Raw genomic sequence first — 23261 nt, 5'->3', positions numbered from 1 at the left:
GGGTTCAGAATAAGGACAAAGGAGAGAACATGGTATAGAGGAAAGCACATTGACTCCAGAGTTAGAGGATCTGGATTCCCATCTCACTTCTGATACTACCTGTGTGATCTAGGACAAGACATTTTCCTGGAACTCAGTTTGCTCATTTGTAAAATGAGGGGATTGATCTAGATGGCCTTGGAGGCCCCTTGGGAAATTCCACAACACTTTCAATAATTCTAAACTCACTGCTACAAAAGCCCATCTTATTAATATAAACGCCAGTGACGCCATATGACTAAGCGAATCATGGAACACCATGATGTCAGAAGAATCGAAATTACCAATAACCCAATGGAAAGATTCATTGTGGGGATAAGTAGGCTACAGTATGTCACTAGTGATTTGCATGCAAGAATAAACATAAAAGATATAATCAAGGACATATATGACTAGAAGAAAAAGTGAGGTGGTCACGTAGCAATAACAAGAGATAATAGATGCACTGTCAGAATACTACCTTCATTCCCCTTAGATATTAAGCTTCACTTTATTGGATGGATGCCCTATGGAGGATTTATGAAAAAATACAGATAGGAATCACACGTCAACATTTATTACAGCCCTACTATTTACAAGACACAGTGCTAAGAAGCATGAATGGCATTATAATCTCCAGAGGGGAATCAACCATGTTGATAAAACTATAGATTTAACAAACTATTAAGTTAACTAAATGTTTGAATGGGCCACATGATACAAGGTTGGTCAGGTAGAATGGGACCCGTCTGCGGAGGAGCTTGAATGTCAGGTTCAGGAGCTTAAGAGCCATTGAAAGTTTCTGAAGAGTGAAGTGACAAGATCAGACCTAGGAATGAATGGGCCAGTCCTTTCTTTCATTCTGCCTCATGCCTTTTCTCTGGGTAGTTTCTTAGGCATGTCGGGTCACAGCAGAATTCAGGGCCGGGAAAGGAGAGGGGACAAAAGTGATAGTTTTGAAAGAGTATTCCAGCTTCCTCCAAGGTTTCGTTCTTTAGGATTTCAGTCACAGCAAGCATAGGACAGTAAAACATGTGCTATCTGTTAGATCTTGAAAGATAGGTAGGAAATTAACTGTTAAAGGTTGAGGAGTGGGGAAAGACATTCCAGGAGAGAAAATCACATGAGCAAAGGTTGTAGAAGTGTGGGTTTGGAATCAGAGGTGCTGGATTCAAATTCTGGCTCAGCTACTTATGCCTGTGTGACCTTGGGTAAGTAACTAACCCCTACGAACCTCAATTTCCTCATCTATAATATCTGTAATGGGAGTGGATTAGGTGACCTCTGAGGTCTCTTCAAATGCCAAACCTATGAACCTAAGTCAAAGGGCAATGGCCGAGTCAAATGAGGCTTTCCGAACACATTTCTGCGCAACCTTTCTTGTTGAAATGAATTTCCCTACAAATGAATGCCAATCTCCTTACTGTGGGATTCCAAGCATTTCACCAGTCAAACTCATTGCCAGCAACTCCATTGCCTACACCATCTGCTCTGGACAGGCAAACCTGGTCCCCCCTTCTATGCTCATTTTCTCCTGCCACCAGGTCTTGGCAGAGATAATTCCACATGCCTGGAACCCCTGCCTGGTCTCAACCAAACCATTTTCATTTCTTCCTTCAAAGCTCTGCTAAAGATTTACCTGTTTCATGAAGCTCTTTCTGATTTTGAGTAATTCTCAACAAATTACCAATGTTCACACCTCCCTATTAGCACTGTAGCCTTCGCCCAACTCACTAGGCCTGCGTTCTTTTATATGAAGAGTACGTGGAGAAAGTCCTCTTCATAATTTATCCATTCTCATATATTATAATGCTTTACTTATCAAGCAGGTTCAGTAACAGGCTGTTCCAAATAGTTAAGTTAGATGATAGAGCAGAATAATGATACCTATAATGTTTAGCGCACTTTAAGCTTTCGAGAGCATTTCACAATTAGATCTTGACTGCCTCATTTGATCCTCGCAGCCACTCTGGGAGGTGGGTGCTATTATTATGCCCATTTTACACCTGAGGAAAATAAGGCAGATAGAGGTTAAATGACTTGTTCTGGCTCACCAGCAAGTAAGTGTCTGAGGTCAGATTTGAACTCAGGTCTATCTTGACTCCAGGCCCAGCTCTCTATTCCTTATACCACCTAGCTAACTCAGAATCCTACCTCTGGAGTGAGAAGTCTTGCCTCTGGCACTCTCACATGATTGTGGAGAGTACTCACCTTCTCTAAGACTCAATTTCCTCATCTATAAAATCAGGACAAAAATGTTTTACACAGCCTACCTCCCAGGTGTTTAGTAACCATAGTACTTAGTAAATGGTAAAGCACTTTATAAAGTACCCACCTTTGGATCTGTCTCTCTAGCCCTCTGTACAGTGCTTGGTACATAGTAAGTGCTTAATAAATGCTTTTTTTCAGGGGCAGCTAGGTGGCACAGTGTATAGAGCACCGGATCTGAGTTCAAATCCAGCCTCAGACAGACACTTGACACTTACTAGCTGTGTGACCCTGGGCAACTCACTTAACCCCAATTGCCCCCCCAAAAATTAATAAATAAATAAATGCCTTTTTTTTTTTCCGGAAAGACCTTAGCTTAAAAAGGCCAAGGTCTCCCACTGCATCTGGGGCCATCTCCAGTAATCCTGATCTATATCTTGCTGGTGGACCTAGATGGCTCTGGAGGAGAAAGTGAGGCTGGTGACTTTGCACAGCCCTCCCTCACTTAAATCCAATTCAATTGCAAGTCACGGCATCATCTTCCTGATGTCATGGTCCTCTTCAAAAATGAAGGACAAACAACAACAATAAATGCTTTTTATTCACTCATTTGAAAAGGTGATTTGTTTTTCAAATAAATAAGATATAATCGAAACTTTTATTTTTAATTCATCTGTCTCTACATATTTTAATCATTTCTATGGAAATCTTTTAAAGCGAATCAGCACTTTCCTGCCTTCTTATACATACTTAATGTTACTTAATGCAAGGTGAAAGCTGTGCCATGCTTTGAAATGAAGGAGGAAATTATTTCTACTTTTGAGTTATTTACAATCTGAACTACAAGGGGGCTATGGGACAGGTTAATAATTAGCAATCACCATTGTTATAATATAACAAAACTCTGAGGAATTCTGGAGTTAGGTAAGGCTTCTTGCCCCTACACTTAATGGCCCTCCCTTGCCTGGGGACCCTTTCGAATTCTTATTTGCTTTTCAGAGTTCTCCCGTGTCCTTTGCTGCCAAATGACAGCTGTCCATTCGTTCAACAAATATTTGCTGAGTGTCTACAACACGCCTGCCCCTAGCAGCTGTCCACCCCAAACATCTTCTAATCTCCTTTGGACTGAGAAATCAGAAAACTTTGCACACATAGAGGTTACGTCGTATTTGTGGAATCGAGCTACATCTGAACCACATGTAAAATTAGGGAAAAGGCTTTGATGTGGAAAACCAATGAGCCTTAGTGCATGGATTTGGTGATAGAACCCTGGGTTCTGACTCAGAGGACCTGCATTCAACTCTCAACTACTTGGGTGACTTTAGACTTCATTTCTCTGAGCCTCAGTGCCTCCTCTAAAAAGTATCAGTCAGACTAAATGTGCTATAAGGTCTCTTCTAGCTCTGAATCTATGATCCAATCAGGTTTGTTTTGCATTTTTTTTTCCAGAGGCCCTTTTTGCTTCCTTTTGGAAGCAAACCATATTCAACCATATTCCAAATAAATGAAATTGCCCAATCAGTGAGCTCAGAATAAGAGAGGCATTAGCTCTCTCAGTGTGTATACATACTAGCTCTCTATGTGAATGCACACATGTATATCTAATGGGATTAAAACTGGAAGAAACTTTAGAGATCGTCATAACAACTGCCAATTTTACAGATGATAAAATTGAGACTGAGAGGTTGTGACTTACCAAGGTCACTTAAGTGGGAATGAAATATCAGTCCTCTGATCTCAAATTCATTGTTCTTTTCTACCACACCATAATTTCCTCCTATATGACTAAGCACATGCCTCTGTTTATAATAATTAGTGCTTCTCTAAGTTCTTTAAAGGTTATAAAATGCTTTACATACTACATTCTCACTAGTATCTCACATTGCCTTTTAAGGCAGGTACAATGTCCATTTTACAGATAAGCAAACAAGCTTGGAGGGATGTGATTTGTCCATGGTCAACAACTAGAATCAGAGACAGGATGTGATCAAAGGTCTTTCTGACTGTGAATCCAGTAGCCTCTATATGCATTATGCCATGTTGTCTCTGTATTGAGGTATATTTAAGGGTTGTAGTCACTAATGTGTGCAAGGTAGTGTGGTACAGCGAACAGACATCTGGCCTTGCAGTCATGGAGACCTGAGTTCAAGTCCTCCCTCAGACATCCTATGTGACCTTGAGCAAGTCAAGTAACTTTTCAGTGCTAAATTCTATAACTCTAAATTACAGAACAGGTGAAAACCAGTATTGGTAGAGTAAATATCTCCCCACAAGTTCACTAAGCCAATAAAATCACAAGTCTAGGACCCCACCCCCAAAAGAAAGAAGTCATTCATTTGTTATGCATTTAACTCAAATTTTAAGCACTTTGAATGCAGGGATGATTTTCTCCCTCTAAGTACTTTTAAGTGTGCACCACGCATCTAATAAGTATTCAATAATTGTCAGGGTTTTTTGGTTTTGTTTTTAGAAGTGCAACTGCTGGTAATATTGATAAAACCAATGAGGAGGCCAAAATACAGTTGCAATCCTCCCCTGATCACCTACCCCTGATGAGAAAGAAACCTGAGGCAGATCGCTTCCCTGAGAATGACTCCTGGGATGATGCCTTCAGGACAATCCTATGGAGATGATTCCCAAGGAAAACCTGCCAGATGAAGGTAACAGATTTGGATTTAGAAGGGATCAGAGTATCACAAAGCCATAGATTTAAAATAGGAAGGGACATCAGGGGCCACGTAGTTGACACCCATTTTACAGATGAAAAAAATGAGTCTCGAAAAAGTGAAGGGAATTTGCCAAAGGTCATCTAGATAGTAGGTGTCAGAGTTGATCATGAACTCTAGGTCTCCCGGCTCCATACCCAGCATCCTTTCCATTATGCCCAGGTGAGTGTCCACTTCAAAATTTAGGATCAACATAACCAGGAGTATCATATTTTAAAGGTGTTAAAGAGTGGGACTTGTCCCCTTCCCTTCCCACTCAGCTAACATGATACTTCTTAATTACCTTAAGCAGGTGACTGAGCTCAGCTGAGGAAAGACATCCAGACCTCCTTAAGAGACCCAGAACAGGGACACACATGCCCCTCATAACACCTGGCTGATGCAACTTGAGCACAGTCCCCAAAGGAAATAGTCTCCTCTCCATTGTTAAAAGAAGTTTTAAGAAAACATCCCTAAGTAGTATGCTGCCTTGGACCTCTGAGACAAAAAATAATAATAATAATCCATTACAGAGTAAGTTAGCATAGGGGCCTACAAAGGGACTCAACTGGCAAAACTTATATTTTGCAATTCTGCTATCACCAGCACTCCCACAAAGACCTAGGACAGAGCCAAAGCTGTGTCTCCTACTTTGTCTTCATTATGTTCTTGCTTTAAAAGTACTTTTTCTCTTCAAAGAATCAGAATATTTTCTAGTAACCCTCTGATGACACGTTTCATGGAATTGATATAATTTGGAGCTACCTTTGTTCAGTTGTGCCTGCCTCTTTGTGACCTCATTTAGGGGCTTTCTTGGCAAAGATAGTGGAGTGGTTTGCCATTTCCTTCTCCAGCTCATTTTACAGATGAGGAACTAAGGCAAACAGGGTTAAGTTACTTGCCCAGAATTACACAAACAGTAAGTGTCTGAGGCTAGATTTGAACTCATGAAGATGAATCTTCCTGATTCCAGTGCTCTATCCAAAGCTCCACCTAGCTGCCCAATTTGGAACTGTGAAGGGTCTTTAAAAAGTCATCTGTTACAACCCTTTCATTGAGATGTACACTGACTTACCCAAGTTCATACAGTGAGACGAAGTAAGTGAATGAGTGATCTAAATCTAGAGTTAGAATTCTGTGGGAGACTACACACAGAAATATTGTCTGATTTTGGTATCTTCCTAGTTGTTTCAAGTAGTGGCACAAAATAGCCTTTCCAGTCACCACAAAAAATCATCAACAGACAAGTGATTTTGATTCATACTAATTTCTAAAATTAAGTATGATACTATCCTCCACTAAAGTATTACTCAGATGCTCCTGTGTCATAAAATGACCCTGGATTCACAAAGGTTTCAAAATTTTGATGGATTTATGGCTTCATCAATGTGGAGACCCACTCTGGCAATGCAAAAGGCAACTCATCTACACTTGCCCATCTTGGGCAACTCTTTCCCTTGACTTCCCAGAAACCTTCCAAGGAGGATCCATCCAGTGTGCTGGAGCATTCCTCTAGCTCTCTTGACATTGTATTGGTATGAGTGGTGTGAATAGGATGTCCAATAGTTATCCCTTGTTCTTGCTACATGACCAGTTCATCTTAAAGCAAGCTCTATGTGAGTCTGCCAAAATGGAAAGGTTTTGAAGATGAAACTAGCAATCTCTGTCATCCCACAGCCAAACTAGCTATAGATGGAAAGGCTTACCAGCAAGATGGTAGCTGAATTCTTCAGCTACACCATCTCATAAAAACCATCTACTAAAGTACAGAAGAATGAGTAAGCAGAGGAAGCACTCCCCCCAATGAAATCATTGACCCTTGAAGTATTTAAATATACATATGTGTATATATAATATGTATGTATACATATATATACACACACACACTATATATATATTATATATTATATATATATATATATGTATATTCCATAGAGCACAGTCAGAGAGTGGGGTAGAGTAGGGCCATAAAATTAAACACATGAAGATAAGATGTTACAAATCACTTAAAGCTGGAATTCAGGAGTATAGAATGTGGATTCCTTATTTGCTCAGTGAGTTTTTCATGTTACAGGATTTCTCTGGGAGGATAAGGGCCCTTTCTATAGGAAAGGGAGATCTGTGTGATCTTAGGCCAGTCATCTCCCCTCCATCAGCCCCACTTTCCTCATCTGTGAAATGAAGTGGATAGATTAAATGGTCTCTGAGTTCTCTCCCAGCATTATACCACTATATATCCCAGCACTATGACCCTCCGATCTTCTGACTGCCTTTCTTTCTGGGGAATAAAAATTCTCTATCAATCAAGTTAAGTCAACAAGAATTTATTAGATACTTCCCATGAGTCGGGTACTCTGCTCTAGTTTCTGGTGTCTGACTGTGTATATATTTGATGAAAGCTCACATTTTGAGAGATTTGAGACATTGCCCCCATAGCAGCATCACCTGTTTATACTATGCTAAAACAATGAAAATGAACAGAATTATTTTTCATGTCACACTTTCAAATGTCACACTCAAAAATGACAACTTCTACTTATCATAACTGGATCTACCTTCTCAGTTATTTCCAGAAAAAAAAATAGATTTCTGACTTTCTCTGGACTTTTATTTTAGAAACTTGAGATGAAGACATAAGTCAGAGGGGAAACAATTGGAGAACTTTTTTACCTTCCATTTCCTAGCTGATGAAATGAGTCATTTTAGTCAAGGCCTTCAATTGATTGGAAGAAGGAAGTCAAATGGTACTTCTGCCCTCTTGAGGATTTCTGCCTTTGAGCTATTGCTTACCCCCAGGTAAAATGAAAACAAGGCAAGGTTTTACAATGACAGAATATGGAACTAGGGGAAGAAAGAATCAAATTATTCCCCAAGTCCTATAGACATCAGCTGTAAAACATACCCATATGCCCTTATTTTGGTAGAAATATGTGACTTATGGGAAAAAAGGTCAGGGAGCCATGGGAAGGAAACATTAAGTTGAATATTTATTAGTGGGACTGGACCATGACTACCTATATATCAGAGAAATGTGGGGGAAATGGTCACTGACCCATTTGCAGATGCTAGAAGTCTTCCTCTACTCTTAATATGCCTTTAATTTCTTGCATTTCTATGGATCTTATTAGGACTGTGGGATTTGATCCCATATATGCCACATCAGAGTTAGGGAATTTAAGGGAGGTGATTGATAGGTAGTCTTTAGTCCTGAATAGAAATATGGTCAGGGGATCAAAGGATCATAGAATTCTTGCATCCAGCCTTGCAGTGCTGTGAGTATCCCTATACTCTCACTGGTGAGCGACTGCCTTGTTAACTACATTTATACTACAAGGATTTAAAGGGGGAAAAAAACCCAGCTACTCCTGTGTAATCAAGGATGAAGGTAACACAAGGTGACATGTGTATGTGTGTGTAAGATGCTTTGAGCAGAGTTCTTCATGGGCCATTTGGAGACCCCTGCAGAAAACAGGACCTCAAGTCCTTTTTGCCATCTGTCCCCTCTGCCCCCGCCTGAGAATCCTGAACAGGCCAGGCTTATACAGGTTTGAAGGAACCCACTTTACCACAAGTAAAAGCCTGTGGCAGGGAGCTCACGGTGGGGCTGGCTGGTCACCCTGGCCATACCAAGGCTGAGATGCTTTGTTAAGCAAATACACCAGGCAGGAATCAACCTGGTGAGTGAATCAAGTGTCCCAGGGAGTGAGACATAATGATCACCAGAGCCATTCAATGAAAGATCTTGCCTGTGAAGGACTAGCATCTGATGTTAGCCACTTTATCCATCATTTCAGAGTTCTGTGGCAAAATCATTCCTAAAGAGATGCAACAAGGAAAAACCCAAACTTGATAGGAGTCTTCTTATAGGTGGATGGGAGACAGAAGAGCACATAAACTAAGTTAGGACTTCCTTGGGGACTTGTTACCTTTTTTTCTTTCCAAACCTGCTCTCTCTGTCTCTCTCTCTCTCTCTCTGTCTCTCTCTGTGTCTGTCTGTCTGTCTGTCTGTCTGTCTCTCTCTCTCTCTCTCTCTTTCTCTCTCTCTCTGTCTCACTCTCCCTCTCAGAAAGGGAAGGAAAATCCACATTTCACATGACAGTTATTAAAGAGAAATACAGAAGAAGTCTGGAAAGCACCAAAGATCCCCACATTTGCTACTAAACAGTGGTTACTAGGGACCAAATATATAGTAGGGGAAATGAAATCAGATTTGGAAAGAAGGGCCCAGGACTGATGTGACCAAATGAGGTTTCCCAACCATATTTATAGAATCAAAAAATACTATGGCTAGAATTGACATTAGAGATTATCTAATCCAAGAGTTCTTAGACTTTTTTGTATCATGGATCCCTTTACCAAGGCTATGGACCCCTTGTCAGAATGTTTTTTAAAAGCATAAAATAAAATATATAGGACCACTAAGAAAGATAATTATATTGAAATATAGTAATTACAATGTTGTTCTTAATGATCACAGATACCAGGTTAAGAGCCCCTGATCTTGGCCAGTCTCTTCATTTTGCAGATGTGGAAAGGTGAAGGGAATAGCTCAGGATCACACTCCTGGTTAGTAGGACAGCCAAAATTACTAACTCTCAACCTCATGCTCTTTACAATATGGATTAATCATTCCTGATATATGGGTGGATTTGGTTGCCATGGATTATAGGAGGCTTATCATATATCATATATTTTGAGCTAAAAGAGACTTTAGAGTTGATTTAATCATAGATGGCCTCAATGGCCAACTAGTACAATGTCTTTATTTTACAGTTGGGGAAAAAATGAGAATTAGAGAAGTAAAGACATTCACCCAAGGTCACACAGGCATATAGGGACAGACAAGATTCAAAGCAAGTCCTCCAACTCCAAATCTACTCTCTTTACATTGGACCACATTATCTCTCTCCTCATGAAAGTCAGAATACTTTATTGTTAGCTGGGAATAAGGTCAAAACCAATATATTACTTATCCCCTCAAGAGTTTATATAGGTCCTTAGTCCTAAAGAGATCTTCAATAAGATTACAGACTAGAGGCTCATTCCAATGTGGATTCAAACTCTTAATATAGACCTAGAATCATTCCCTCCCAACTCTTTGAATCATCACCACATTGCAGGGTAGACTGGAATTCAATGACCACCCTTTTCTAATTCTATGGCCAACAGCCTCTCACTTATTTCCTCTTCTTCCCAATTCTCTGAAGTATGTCAATTAGCAGTGCAATCACAGAGTTCAGCACCCCTTAAGAAGCCCAGGTCCATAGACTCATGTTCAACTGCCCTCTCTGGTCAAATAACACTGTCGTTGCTGTCCTTCATATACAAAGCCAATCCAACTGGCCTACCATCAGCAAGACACGTGCCTCAATATTTTGTCTAGGTGCTAGTATCCGAATAAACACCTGGCCATGCTCCAGGGCCCAATCAGCAATCTTCCCTAATCTTTGGTAAACCAAAGTCTGTCACTTAAGGGGAATGAGCAAGATATTGCTTGTATTTACAATCCCCTTTCCTTTCCAGTTCCATATTTGGGGACATTGGACAAGTTATTTCACTTATAGATAGTAAAGTATAATGGATAGAATGTTGGTCTTGAAGTCAGAAAGACCTAGGTTCAAATCCTGCCTCAGGCACTTAGTAACTGTGGACCTAATCTCTCTGTGATTCAGCTTCTTCATCTGTAAAATGAGGACATTGGATTTAACAGTCCCTAAGGTCCATTCCAAGTCTAAATCTATGATACTATGGCCTCTCTAGGCCCTCACTGCATTCATGTTCTCCAAGATAGAGATTGGATATTCCCTCCAATCGGACCATAAGCAATACATCCTTCTCTGAAACCAGGAGCAACATATATGAATAAGTATGGTATCTTTTACGTGATCTTCTAACAATTTCACATATCAATTTTGTTTTCCAGAATGGGTTGCACAAACTTCCCCCAAGGAGTCATTCATTAATACTTTCTTCACCACTGAGAGTACAAACAAAGCAGACGAAAGTTGCCATGCCTGATGCAACTTCAGGAAAGATTGAACCAAGAACTGATGTAAAACTCTGGGGACAATCGCTGCTAGCTCCCAAGCAGGGAGTAGGACAGGGAAATACGAGTCCTCCTTGTAGCTGGTTTCTGCTTTGCCTTTGAAATCCCAGGGCCTTTTACCCAGCTGCCAGCTAGATGCCTAGTTTGAACTAGAACACCAAAGGAAAGAAGACTATGTCTATCTTCTCTGCAATGCCTACCTTGTATACTGCTGGCACAAATGAATGTTTGAAAACCATCACATACAAGAACCAAAATTCCCTTCCCTCCCCCAATCTTTTGAACATATATCTAAAACATCAGATGTTACAAAGTCTGTACTGCTCATAGACATCACTTGCTTAACCAGGATAAGGATGGCTTGTAACACAGGGACCTTTACTTGTGGGTGCTAATAGGCAAAGTATGTGCACTGACCACATTCTGGAATATTAATACATGCTTTTTGCAAATTGCAAGTGTTGATTTGCTTACTTGTACAATACAAACAGAAGAGCTTAATACATCCATCTCCAAATGTCCCCTGACACAGCCCAAGGGATTTGCTAATGACTCTTCTGAGATGACTAGACACTAGTGTTGCATAATTATGATGCTACCCATATTTTCCACAAAAGCATTTTCCAGGCCCAGGCATTCTGATGGGTACCCTGTTCAATAGAGAGCTTTCCAACTGCACAGAAAGGTAATTTTATCCTTGATGGCCCCAGCCTAACCAGGTGAAAAAGAAATGCGGTAAGAATTAGTATCAAGGACCCAGAACAGTATCGTTTTTACTCATCTACAGTTTAGTATGCTTTCCTGAAACTGACGTGGGGTCTTAACTTGGAAAGTTTCAGATTTGGGGATTTATCTGCAAAAAAAACCCAGTTTACATATTAAAATATAGAGCAACAGGTCAGAACTCATCACCTTTTAGGGAAACCCCTTAAGCCCATGCAGACCTCCTTTCTAGCTTACTTGTGGCATTTCAGCAGAAATTATGACCCTTTAAAGTTTCTAACAAATACTGCTATGGGATTTTCCTTCAAACTATTCTACATCCTCAGCTACTAACAAAGATCAGCAGATAAATGTTATCTACATTTTTTTATTCATTTTAAAAGTTCACTTCAAATAATACTTCCTGTACTGTCCACCACTCTATCGTGTGCTTCGTCTAACATGTAAGGCCTTAAGGCGAAAGACAGCTCAAATCACAGAATCACAAAATTGGAATTTTCAGCAGAAATCACCCAGTCTAACCTCAATAGCAATCCTCTTTCCAACACCCTCACCAAGTAGCCATCCAGACTTTGCTTGAAGACTGCTGGTGAGAGGGAACTCAGATCACAGAATCACAGAGCTTGACAACTGATGGGGATCTCAGAGACCTCTAATTCAACCCAAGATGAATCTGTCTCCCTCCTCCCCAATAACATAGTAGATAAGGCTGCCTAGCCTCTGTTTGAAAACCAGAAAACCCACTACTGGTCCAAGCAGACCATTCTACTTTAATCTACCTCAGATTGTTAGGAAGTTTTTCCTTACATGAGGCCTAAATTAGCTTTACCACAACTGTCGACTATTTTCCCTAGGTCTGTCTTCTACAGCCAAGCAGAATTAGCCAATCCATTTTAGAATCATTTTGTTGTTGTTGTTCAGTTGTTTCTGTCCTGTCTGACTCTTCATGACCCCATTGGAATTTTCTTGGCAAAGATACTGGAGTGGTTCGCCATTTCTTACTCTAGTTCATTTTACAGATGAGGAAACTGAGACAAACCAGATTAAGTGAATCGTTGCGTGACCTTCCTTATTTTATTGTTATTTAGTCGACTAGTTGTGTCCAACTCTTTGTGACCCCATTCGGGGTTTTCTTGGCAAAGATATTGGAGTGGTTTGCCATTTCCTTCTCCAGCTCATTTTATAGATGAAGAACTGAGGCAAATAGGTTTAAGTGATTTGTCCAGGGTCATACCACCAGTAAATGTCTGAAGCCAGATTTGAACTCAGGTCTTCCTGACTCCAAGTTTGGTGTTCTATCTACTGCACTGCTAAGTTCTCCCTTAGAATCTCAGGATCATAGATTTAGAATTAATTGGAACTTCAGAGATCAACTTCTTCATTTTAGAGATAAACAAATAAAGTCTCAGAGAAATTACTTGCCTAGAGTCACATGGATAAAAAGTTTCAGAACTAGGATTCAAACCCAGAGCCTCTGATTCCAAATGCAGCAGAATTTCCAAATACCGCGATGACATTCATTTAAATGCTTTGCTTATAATTTTCCTACTATTAAACCGACTCTACATTCCTGGTATAAATCCAGCCTGGTCAGAGTGATATTTTTGTGATATCTTGTTTTAACCTCTCTGTTAATGTTTTATTTAAAATATTTGCATTAATATTCATTAGGAACATTAGTCTCTGGTTATCTTACTCTGTATTGACTAGAAGAATTAAGTGATCATGAGCCGTTCCCCATCCCATCTCTTTCCACTCAGTTTTCTTTTTTCCAGGCTAAATTTTCAGATTTCCTTCGGATGATCGTCCTGTAACATGATTTTGGTATGCTCCACTCTCTTAGAGACAGTGAGGCGGCACAGTGTATAAAGCATTGAGCCTGGATTTTAAGACATGAGTTCAAATTCAGCTTCAGATACTTACTAGCTGAGTGACCCTGAACAAGTAACTTAACCTCTTCCTGTCTCACTTTCCTTAACTATAAAATAGGGATAAGAACATCACCTACCTTACAGAGTGGTTGTGAGGATTAAATGAGGTAGTACTTGTAAAGTACTTAGCACAGCGCCTGACACATTTTTATTGTTCAGTTGTTTTTCAGTCATGTTCAACTCTGTGTCCCCATTTGGAGTTTTCTTGGAAAAGATACTCAAGGGGTTTGCCATTTCCTTCTCCAGCTCACTTTACAGGTGAGGAAACTGAAGCAAGCAAGATTAAGTGACTTGTACAGGGTCACACAGCTAGTTGAGCATCTAAGACCAGATTTGAACTCAGGAAGATGAGTTTTCCTGACTCTGGGTCTGGCACTCTATCCACTGCACTACCTAGTTGCCTATGCCTGGCATATAATACGCTCTTAATAAATTTTTATTTCCTTGCCTCCTGGTTGCCTCCATCTACATGTTCTCCCATTCTCTATAGGATGTATACCATCCCTAAAATGTTTCCTCTGAACTGAATACCACCCTCCAGATATGGTCTGCCTGGGGCAGAGGGCAGCAGTAGTACCATTACCAATCTAGACCAGCGCACTATGCATCACTTCATTCAGCCCAAGATCCCACTGACTTTTGGGCCACCATATCACAGTGATGACTCATATTGAACTTCGAGTCCACTAAAGGTTCCTGGTAATCTTAGTAGGAACTACAATCTAGCTCTGCCTTTTCCACCTTATACATGAGAAAGTAGGGTTTTTTTTCAAACCCAAGTGTAAGACTTTATATTTATCCCTATTTTTTTTGTCTTTTTTTAAAAATTTTTTTATAATTATCCCTATTAAGCTTCATTTTATGAAGTAACTGGATGCAGTGGCTAGAGATTTGTCCTCAAATTCAGGAAGACCTGTGCAGGGTTACACTTGATGACTTTAAGGTCCTTTCTGAACCTGGGCAAGTCATTTAATCTCTATTTGTCTCATTTCCTCAACTGTAAAATGGGTAAATAATATCATTTACCTAACAAAATTGTTGTGAGGATCAAATGAGATAATGTTTATAAAGTGATTAGCATTATGCCTAATACATAATAGGCACTGAATAAATACTTGTCTCCCTAGATTGAAATCAACCTAACACTCTAGGACAGTAGTTGTCAAACTTTTTGGTCTCAAGACCACTTTACACTCTTAAAATTTATTGAGGACCCATCCAAAGAACTTTTGTTTAGATGTATTATATCTATCCATATTTACCATATTGGAAACTAAAACATCTTAGTATTGTTATGAAAATTTTTCTGACCTCCTGATGCCTTGAAAATGTCTCAAGGACCCAAAGGGGTGCACCATACTTTGAGAACCACTGTTCTAGGTAATGGAGATCTTTTTGGAACCTGACTTCATCATCCAATGTACCAGCTATCCAACCCTAGCTTCCGATCATCTGTAAATCTGACAAGCATGCCATCTACATGTTAATCTAAGTCACTGATAAAAACATGAAACAGCACAGGGGCAAAGATACAACCCTCAAGCCCTCCATGTTGACATTCAACCAGTAATGACTTCTCTTTGAGTCTGGCAATTCAACCAGTTCTGAAGACATGTAACCCCCGCTACCATTTAGCCTTCGTTTCTCCATCCTTCCCCTAGGAATAGCACAAGACTATGTCTAATGGTTTGCTAAAATCTAGGTACATTATATCTACAATATTTTGTGATTTTCCCATCAAAAGAGAAAATGAAGTCAGTCTGTTATGACCTGTTTTGTTATTGTTCTATTAATTATTTTTACAGCCCAATCTTTATGTGATAGATTTACTGCTTATATCTAAAACCAATAACAAATAAAAAAAAAACCTAAGCAAAATTGACCAATAAGCAATCATATCTAACAGCATGATCTGCATTACACACTCATAGCTCTCCATCTCTCTTCTGAGAGGAAAGGAATGTGTTTTCGTCATTTGTCCTCATCTGGCACAATCTCTTTTTGGAAAAAGCCATAATGACTCTTCATGATCACTGATTTCTTTCCTAGAGGTTCACTTACCCTTGCCTTCTAAAATTTTCCCAGTAAAGGAATCAAGCTCACTGGCCTATAGCCTGCAGATATCACCATCATCATCATCATAGCATTTATATAACACTTCAAGGTTTACAATGCATTTTACGAATATATCTCATTTTATCTTCTCAACAACCCTGAGAGGTAAGTGCTGTTATTATCTATTTTGTAGATGAGGAAACTTGGGCAAACAGAGATAAAATCACTTGCCCAAGGTCACACAGCTAGTAGCTAGTAGCTGTCTGCGGCTGGATTTGACCCAACACTATCCACTATACCACCTAGCTGTTATCTAAGTAAGGAAGGATACAGCATTCTGTGCACATCTCAAGACACTGGGCTGATATCATCAGGTGTTTTCCTTCTGGCCACAAACTTTAAGATGCTGTCTCGTGGAATGTACTGTGTCTAAAAAGTAGAAACTTCTTGTATTTAATCAAGATGAAATTTTAATAGTGATAACCTCCTCAGTTATGAGCAGTGTCCTGTTAAATTTCACAAAAACTATATGGCAAATGGAGGTGGTGACCTTCGAAGACTGTTTCCTGACAAAAATGCAGCATGATGTAATATCTAAAATAATATTTCAATATTCCAAATAATCCATCAGCTTGGAATTTTCTTCCATTGTCTTAAATAAATGCCCTATCCTTAGGGTGCCTTAGGAGGCTGTTTCATGCATTAACATAGCTAAAAATCTCCACTACCTGGTGGTCAATCGTTTAGTGATGAACCTCTCAAAACTTAGCTAAATTGGTCCTAAAATGGCATGATAATATCTGGAAGGTGTTCAACATCTTTCCATCTGTCATAGCCTCACTCTGCTAGAATAGCATTCAAGAGCCCAAGGCTATGGAAGATAGCAACTAAGTAGTAATAATTAACTCATATTTAAACAATACTTGAAGTTTTACAGACTGCTTTCCATACCATAACCCAATGAGACAGGAAATCCAAATATTATCACCCTCATTTAAAACTCCAGCCTAGGTCACGTGACTCCAATACCAGTGTTTGAACAATTACTAACACTGTTATTGTTTTCATGATTATACTTTATCATGACTCACTGAAAAGGAGAGTTTACCGAAAGGTAGGTCCATGTTGGACCTCTTCCCAAAAATGCAATGTTATGATGCCCTTGTATGTTATATTCCTATACTTTGGACCTCAAATACTACAAGGTCCCAGCTTAGTAAAACTAAAATAAAAGTTTTGGCCTTTGTCATACCTAACAGCAACCCTGAGTCTCAGGATGACATTGGAATATAGGTATGTGACCTTCACTTGTCTGGGTCTCAGCTTTCTCATCGGTAAAAGTGGGGTAATAATAGCTTCTACCTCTCAAGGTTGTTGTAAAAACCAAACGAAGTGATATTTATAAAGCACCTAACACATGGTAGGTGCTATGCAAGTGCTAGCTATTGTTATTAATATCATTATCAATATTATTATCATCATTACTCAAGGAAATTCAGGACTTTGCCTCAAAGTGCCAGATTTAGATGGTGTTGACATTTTCATACTTTATAGAACTTTACCAACTTAATGCCTATTTAGCAAGAACAATTAGTTAAAGTAAAAAACTCTTAACATCCATCATGAGATGATTAAAAAATGAATGGTGCCAAATTACAAAGAACAAGGTTGGCCCCCAAAAAAGTAGGAGACATCTCCCCTCGCTTCTTTTCAGGAGTCAGGGCATGGAATATTTCATATAGAGTTAGTTTTTTTCAATATATTGAATGTTTATACTGAATTTTGTTCTTCATCTTCTTGTGTTTTTCTTTTTTTTTTCTTCTTATTTCTTTGCTATAAGGAATAGCACCCCTGGATGGGGAGAGAGAGGGATTCTAGGGAATATCTAGGGACTATAAAAACAAAGGATAAACTTTTTTTTTAATTTTAAATTGATAAATAAAATAACATGTATGTGCTGGGATAAGGACTTCTCTCACTCTGCCTTGTTCTTCTCCCACCCTATGGCAGCCTCTCTAGTAATGGTCTTAAAATGGTGTTACCAGGCTCTCTGATTTCAGCCTCCCTCCACACCCATCTGAGAATAGCTCCATACCTCTTGCCCCAGGCATAGTCTGTGGTATTTGCCCCAGGCACAAAAATGCCTGCTCTCGGCTATGCTAGTTTTAACTGAATAAGTGCTAAAAAGTAAGTTACAGTCATTTTCTCCCTTTCAAGGTATGTGGGCTATGTTAATCACCACCTGGGGAGTATTTTGGGGACCAAAAAAAAATAACTCTGCCTAGTGCATACATAGCCTAAGGCCTGTGCCCTCCTTGGCAAATGCCAAGAGCACAAAGACCAGCCTTTTCTAGTTTATCCCTAGAAGAAATAGCGAGTCTTTAAAAGAAGGCCTGCAAGGAGGCAAAGTGAAGAGGGAAGAATAGGAAATGACTCAGTAGGGCTGTTGTCACAAAAGAAAAAGAGGACAATTAATATTAAAGAAAAGTTGGAGAGAGAGGGAGGAAGAAGAGAGAGTCCTGCAAGAGCCCAAATTTTTTACAGAAGGTCAGCCAATACTCCCTGAATTAGGAACTTTGAGGTTCACTAATACAACACAGAAGACATAATATGATATGAAACCTTTTCGGCTGACAGAGTGCAGAGCAATTTGAGTGTCCCTGTCAGTGGATACAAAAGCCTCTTCTGGTCTGTTTACTCTGCAGGGGTCACAACACAGGGTAATCCCATTAAGTTTCAGCTGCCACATCACCATTCCCAGTGATTTACTGTCACGCTGGAGCAGAGTCCTTACCAGTTAAACCCAAATTTAAACACAACTTTTTGTGATGTTCCTGCATGTGAATGAGCCTCTTCAAAGAGGAGGGAGAGCTGTTTAGAAAAGGAAAGCTTGCATTTATGGTCCAAGCCATCCTCCTCTTTGCGGCTTGAGTCATTAATTTTTTAAAAACTCTACTCTAAAGGAAACCTGGACTTCTAACTCCCTCTGCTCCAGGCGCTATTACTACCCAGGTATCACAACAGCCAATGGGTAGGGAGCTGGCTACATCATCAAATGGTCACCCTGAGCCAACCCAGAGAGCCAAGTTCTTCTGCCACTGTGAAAGTCCTCTTTGGGAATTGTGAGAAATTGTTTCTATGACAAAGATGAACCGAGTGAAGATACGGCTACAAACTGTGTCTGAAGAAATGTCAGCCATTTGACTTTTTTGCTAGATTCCCGAGTCAACAGGGGCTATGACTCTAAATTCCACCTACCAAGATGGAATATATGGAATTTTGTCCTTGGAGATCCTTCGTAAGATTGCTTAAGGTACTTTTCCTGAAGTATATGGCAAGCTTCCCAAATCTTCTCCAGACAAAGGTTCCAGAATCTCTAATAGATAAGATGAGACAAAAATGTAATAGGATTATGAGATCGAGTTCTTCACATCACTAGGAATTTATGGGATGAATTTTCGTCAACTGTCAACAAACATTCATTAAGTGCTTACTATGTACTGGGAATTGTGCTTTTAAGTACTGAAAAGGATTTCTGAGGCCATCAAGGCTAATTCATTCCTGGGAAAGAGTCCTCTCTCCAACAGACCCAATGACTGGTCATCCAGCCTTTGTCTGAAGACCTCCAGTGCAAAGGAATCCAGCCTTCCTCTGGATGTTCTCTGACTTTGCAACATCCTTCTTAAAATGTGGGGCCCAGAACTGAACACTGATTCTAGATGTGGCTAAACCAGGGGAGAATATAGCGGGACCACCATTTTCTTATTCCTGGAAGTTATGCCTCTCAAGATCCCATTAGCTTTTTTGGCAGCCAGCCTTGTCATGAGGTGTTGAAATGGGTAGTGTGCTGGGCCTGTAGTCAGGAAGACCTGAGATACAGCCTTTAGTAGCTGTGTGACCCTGGGCAAGTCATTTAACCCTGTTTGCCTCAGTTTCTCATCTATAAAATGAGTTGGAGAAGGAAATGGCAAACTATTCCACTACCTTTGTCAAGAAAACCCCAAATGGGGTCACAAAGAGTTGGAAACAACTGAAAATGACTCAACATCATGTTACTCTGTTGACTGAATGGGGTTTTCAGCCCACCAAAACCCCCAACTCTCTTTCAGACAAACTACTGTCTAACCAGACTGCACCTTTCTTGTCCTTGTGAAGGCAATTGCTTGAACCCAATTGTAAAGTTTTGCATTTATCCCTAGTAGATTTCATTATGAACATAGGATTATATTTTAAAGAAATGTTGAATTTTCAATTTTAAGAGACATGATTTAACCAAATAGGTATACACATATACCACATACACACACACACACACACACACACACACACACACACACACATTTTCCCCCTCTCTGCCTCTGGTGCTCTGGGTCTCCATTTCATTCTGGAGGCAAAGCCATGACCTCCCTCCAAACCTCTTATATATCCCAACTCTCACCAGTACTAGAAACTTTGTTCAGTACAAATTTCTAAAAACAAGTGAAATTTCTGTGACAGACTAAAATAGATACAAATTCATTCATACACCTGTTCTTGCTTAACTCAACATTACTGTTTCCATCTTGTTAATTGTTCTAATTTTATGTTTCAAATTCACTACCACCACACCTACATCTTCACATTTCCTCCTCTGTTAAGGTGTACAATTCATTCCCGGCTTTAGTTCCTCTTGCATTTTAGCAATCAGAAGACCCAGAGAGAGGTCATTTTGGGTACCACCATATAGTCAAAATGCCACCAAATACAAAAACTACTCTATGATATGCAGTAACCCCTTCAAAAAGTTCAGACAGCTTCATTCTCACTGCTCCACAGTTGCTCAGAATCTCAGGTTGAAGAGACCTCAAGGGCCATTTAGCCCATCCCTTTCCTTTTCAAGACTCCCCTCAGCCATATTCCAAACAAGTGGTCATTCAGTCTTCAGGTAAAGCCCTCTAATGAAGAGGAGCCAACTATGTTCAGAGGCAGACTGTTCAACTATAGGATAGCTGTTATTCTTAGGAAATATTTTCTTTCTATTCAGGCCAAATCTGCCTCTCTAAATATCCCTTTCACCAACTCCTAATTCTGCCCTTTGAGGGTAAGCAGGACAAATCTAATCTGTCTTCTGTATGACAGCCCTTCAAATGTTTACCTACCCTTAGTCTTCTTCAGGTTAAACATACACAGTTCTCTTAGTCAATCTTTTCATGGCATTATCTCAAAACTCTTCACCATCCAGGCCACTTTCCTCTGGATTATTCCTAATTTAACACTGTCTTTCCTAAAATATGACATCCAGAAATAAACACAACACTATTGATGTGATTTGACCAAAGTGGGGTACAGTGAGTACTTACTTCTTAGGGACAGTAAGCCTCTTTTAATGCAACCTAAGATCACATTGACTTCCCTGGCTGTCTTAACACACTGTTGACTCATATAACTTGCACTCTGCCCACACTTCTATCTTTTACTTGTTGATTTTTTTTTCAACCCAAGTGAAGGATTTTCCACGTATTTCTATTAAATTCTGTCTTATTAGATTCAACTTCTAACCTATTTAGATGTATTTGGATCCTTACTCTGTCCTCCAATGTGAGTTATATTCATCTCACCCAGTTTTGTTTCATCTGCAGATCTGACGTGCACATCATCTACGTCTTTAACCCAGTCACTAATAAAAATTGTAAACAACCCAGAGCCAAGGACAAATCCCTCTGGTGTTCCACTAGAATTCTTCTTCCAAGTTGGCATTGAGTCATTCATTAATGACTATACTGTGAGTGCAGTCATTCAATCAGCTCTGGATATAACAGTGCAATCATCAAGCCCACATCTGTCCATCTTCTCCCCAAGGATAGATAGCATGAGACTTTGTCAAATGTTTTGTTGAAATCTACATGTAGTGAATGCTCTCTGAGATCACTATCCCAGAACCAGGCCGATATATCTCCTCCTCAGGGTTCTGAGGGTACTGCTAAGGAGTTGAGGTGTCTCCTCTCTAATTATGTTGGCTCAGGCACCCAGTCCAGGTATATTTCCCTTGTTTTAGCCAACCACTAATGGATAACACCCCAGTTCCTTATAATCAATTAACTTCTATTTTCTTTTACAAAAGGATATTTACTTTAAGGATATAATGAGAACAGAAATATAAACATTTCACACACATGTCAGAGGCACACTCTCCTCTATACCATCTCATTCTCTGGGAAGACTAGTCTCAGAATCAATGGAGTTCTCGCTAAGTTCATGTCCAAATGTGGCATAACTCTCTCATGAGCCTTGTCTCAGCTGTGTTGTTCATCCCATCTTGACTTGCAAGTGAATTGAATTTAAATGAGACAGAGTTGAACAGTCATCAGCCTCACTCTCTCTTCCAGAATCATCAAAGTCAAGTGGCAAGACAAAAGTCAGGGCGACTGGCAATGACACAGAATGCAGTAGATGACTTTGGCATCTTCATTGTCTGACCAAGCTCTAAGCACAGCACCTGCCTCAGACACCTTCATGGCTATTAGAACAAATTGTTCTCATCCTCCCATTCCACCAGAAGTCTTCACATGTTTGGGGTAGGCATCCCCCAACTCACTGATGGGTTTGAGTTCATGCTCAAACATGAGCATTGATGGTGCAGGTTCATCAGTTACCCTCAACCTGCTTTAACCTGTCTGCTGAGATGGTTTTACCAGGGTATGGCTGCTGCACATGCTACAGCTTCTTGGAGCCAATGGTGATAGTTGGGTGAAGGTGGACACCAAAGGTGGATGAGCAAGCCCTCACTCCCACCAGAGGTGCCAGTCCTCCCTGAACAACATGGGGTATATGGGGGCTTGTCTCAACTACCACTAGGTTGAGACCAGAAGGTTGCTCCTCAGAGCATCAATACTGACATGGCTACAAAACCTGTCATAGACTAGGTTCTCAGATTCCCAGATTCTTGGGATCCTGGAATCCTGAACTCCCAGATGTCTCGCCCCCTGAACTTCCAAAACTCAAAAATCTCGTCTCCAACTTCTTTCATCTAAAATAGAAAAAAGAATGCCAAGTCAAAGAACCAAGGCCCATATTCATGGGGTCACATTTTGGGCTTAGACAGGAAGAGGGCCTCTCCCATTATAGTATTGTCTCTAATCAGACACCATCTAGCGGGGGCGGGATAAGTCAGCCAAAGAGAAGTCAAACCAAGAAACAAAGGCCAGTGCCAACTAAGGTCTTTTGAATGCTACCACCCCTACCTCCAAACCCCACCCATATGAACACACCAGTTCCAGTTCCACAGCCATGACCAATCAAGAGGCTGCTATTCAACATGTGGTTAATAAGGCTAGAACCAGTTACAGAAAGTCTGTACGTGCTCCAAATTGTCTCCAGAGCCATTGCACAACCTCGCAATGCTCCTCTACCACCTGGGGAATTGTATCAGAAGCATTTTATGCATGCTCTCATTGGTCAGTCCCTCATTATACAAGCCAACTTCCTCTACAGCATTCCTGTGTTCTGCCAGGCTAATCATCCTGTAAAATAAAGAAAGAAAGAAAGAAAAAAAGAAAGAAAGAAAGAAAGAAAGAAAGAAAGAAAGAAAGAAAGAAA

This window comes from Vombatus ursinus, unplaced genomic scaffold (assembly GCF_900497805.2).
Source record: "Vombatus ursinus unplaced genomic scaffold, bare-nosed wombat genome assembly UNPS02000577.1, whole genome shotgun sequence".
Taxonomy (NCBI): Eukaryota; Metazoa; Chordata; class Mammalia; order Diprotodontia; family Vombatidae; genus Vombatus; species Vombatus ursinus.
This window is presented reverse-complemented; position numbering follows the sequence as displayed.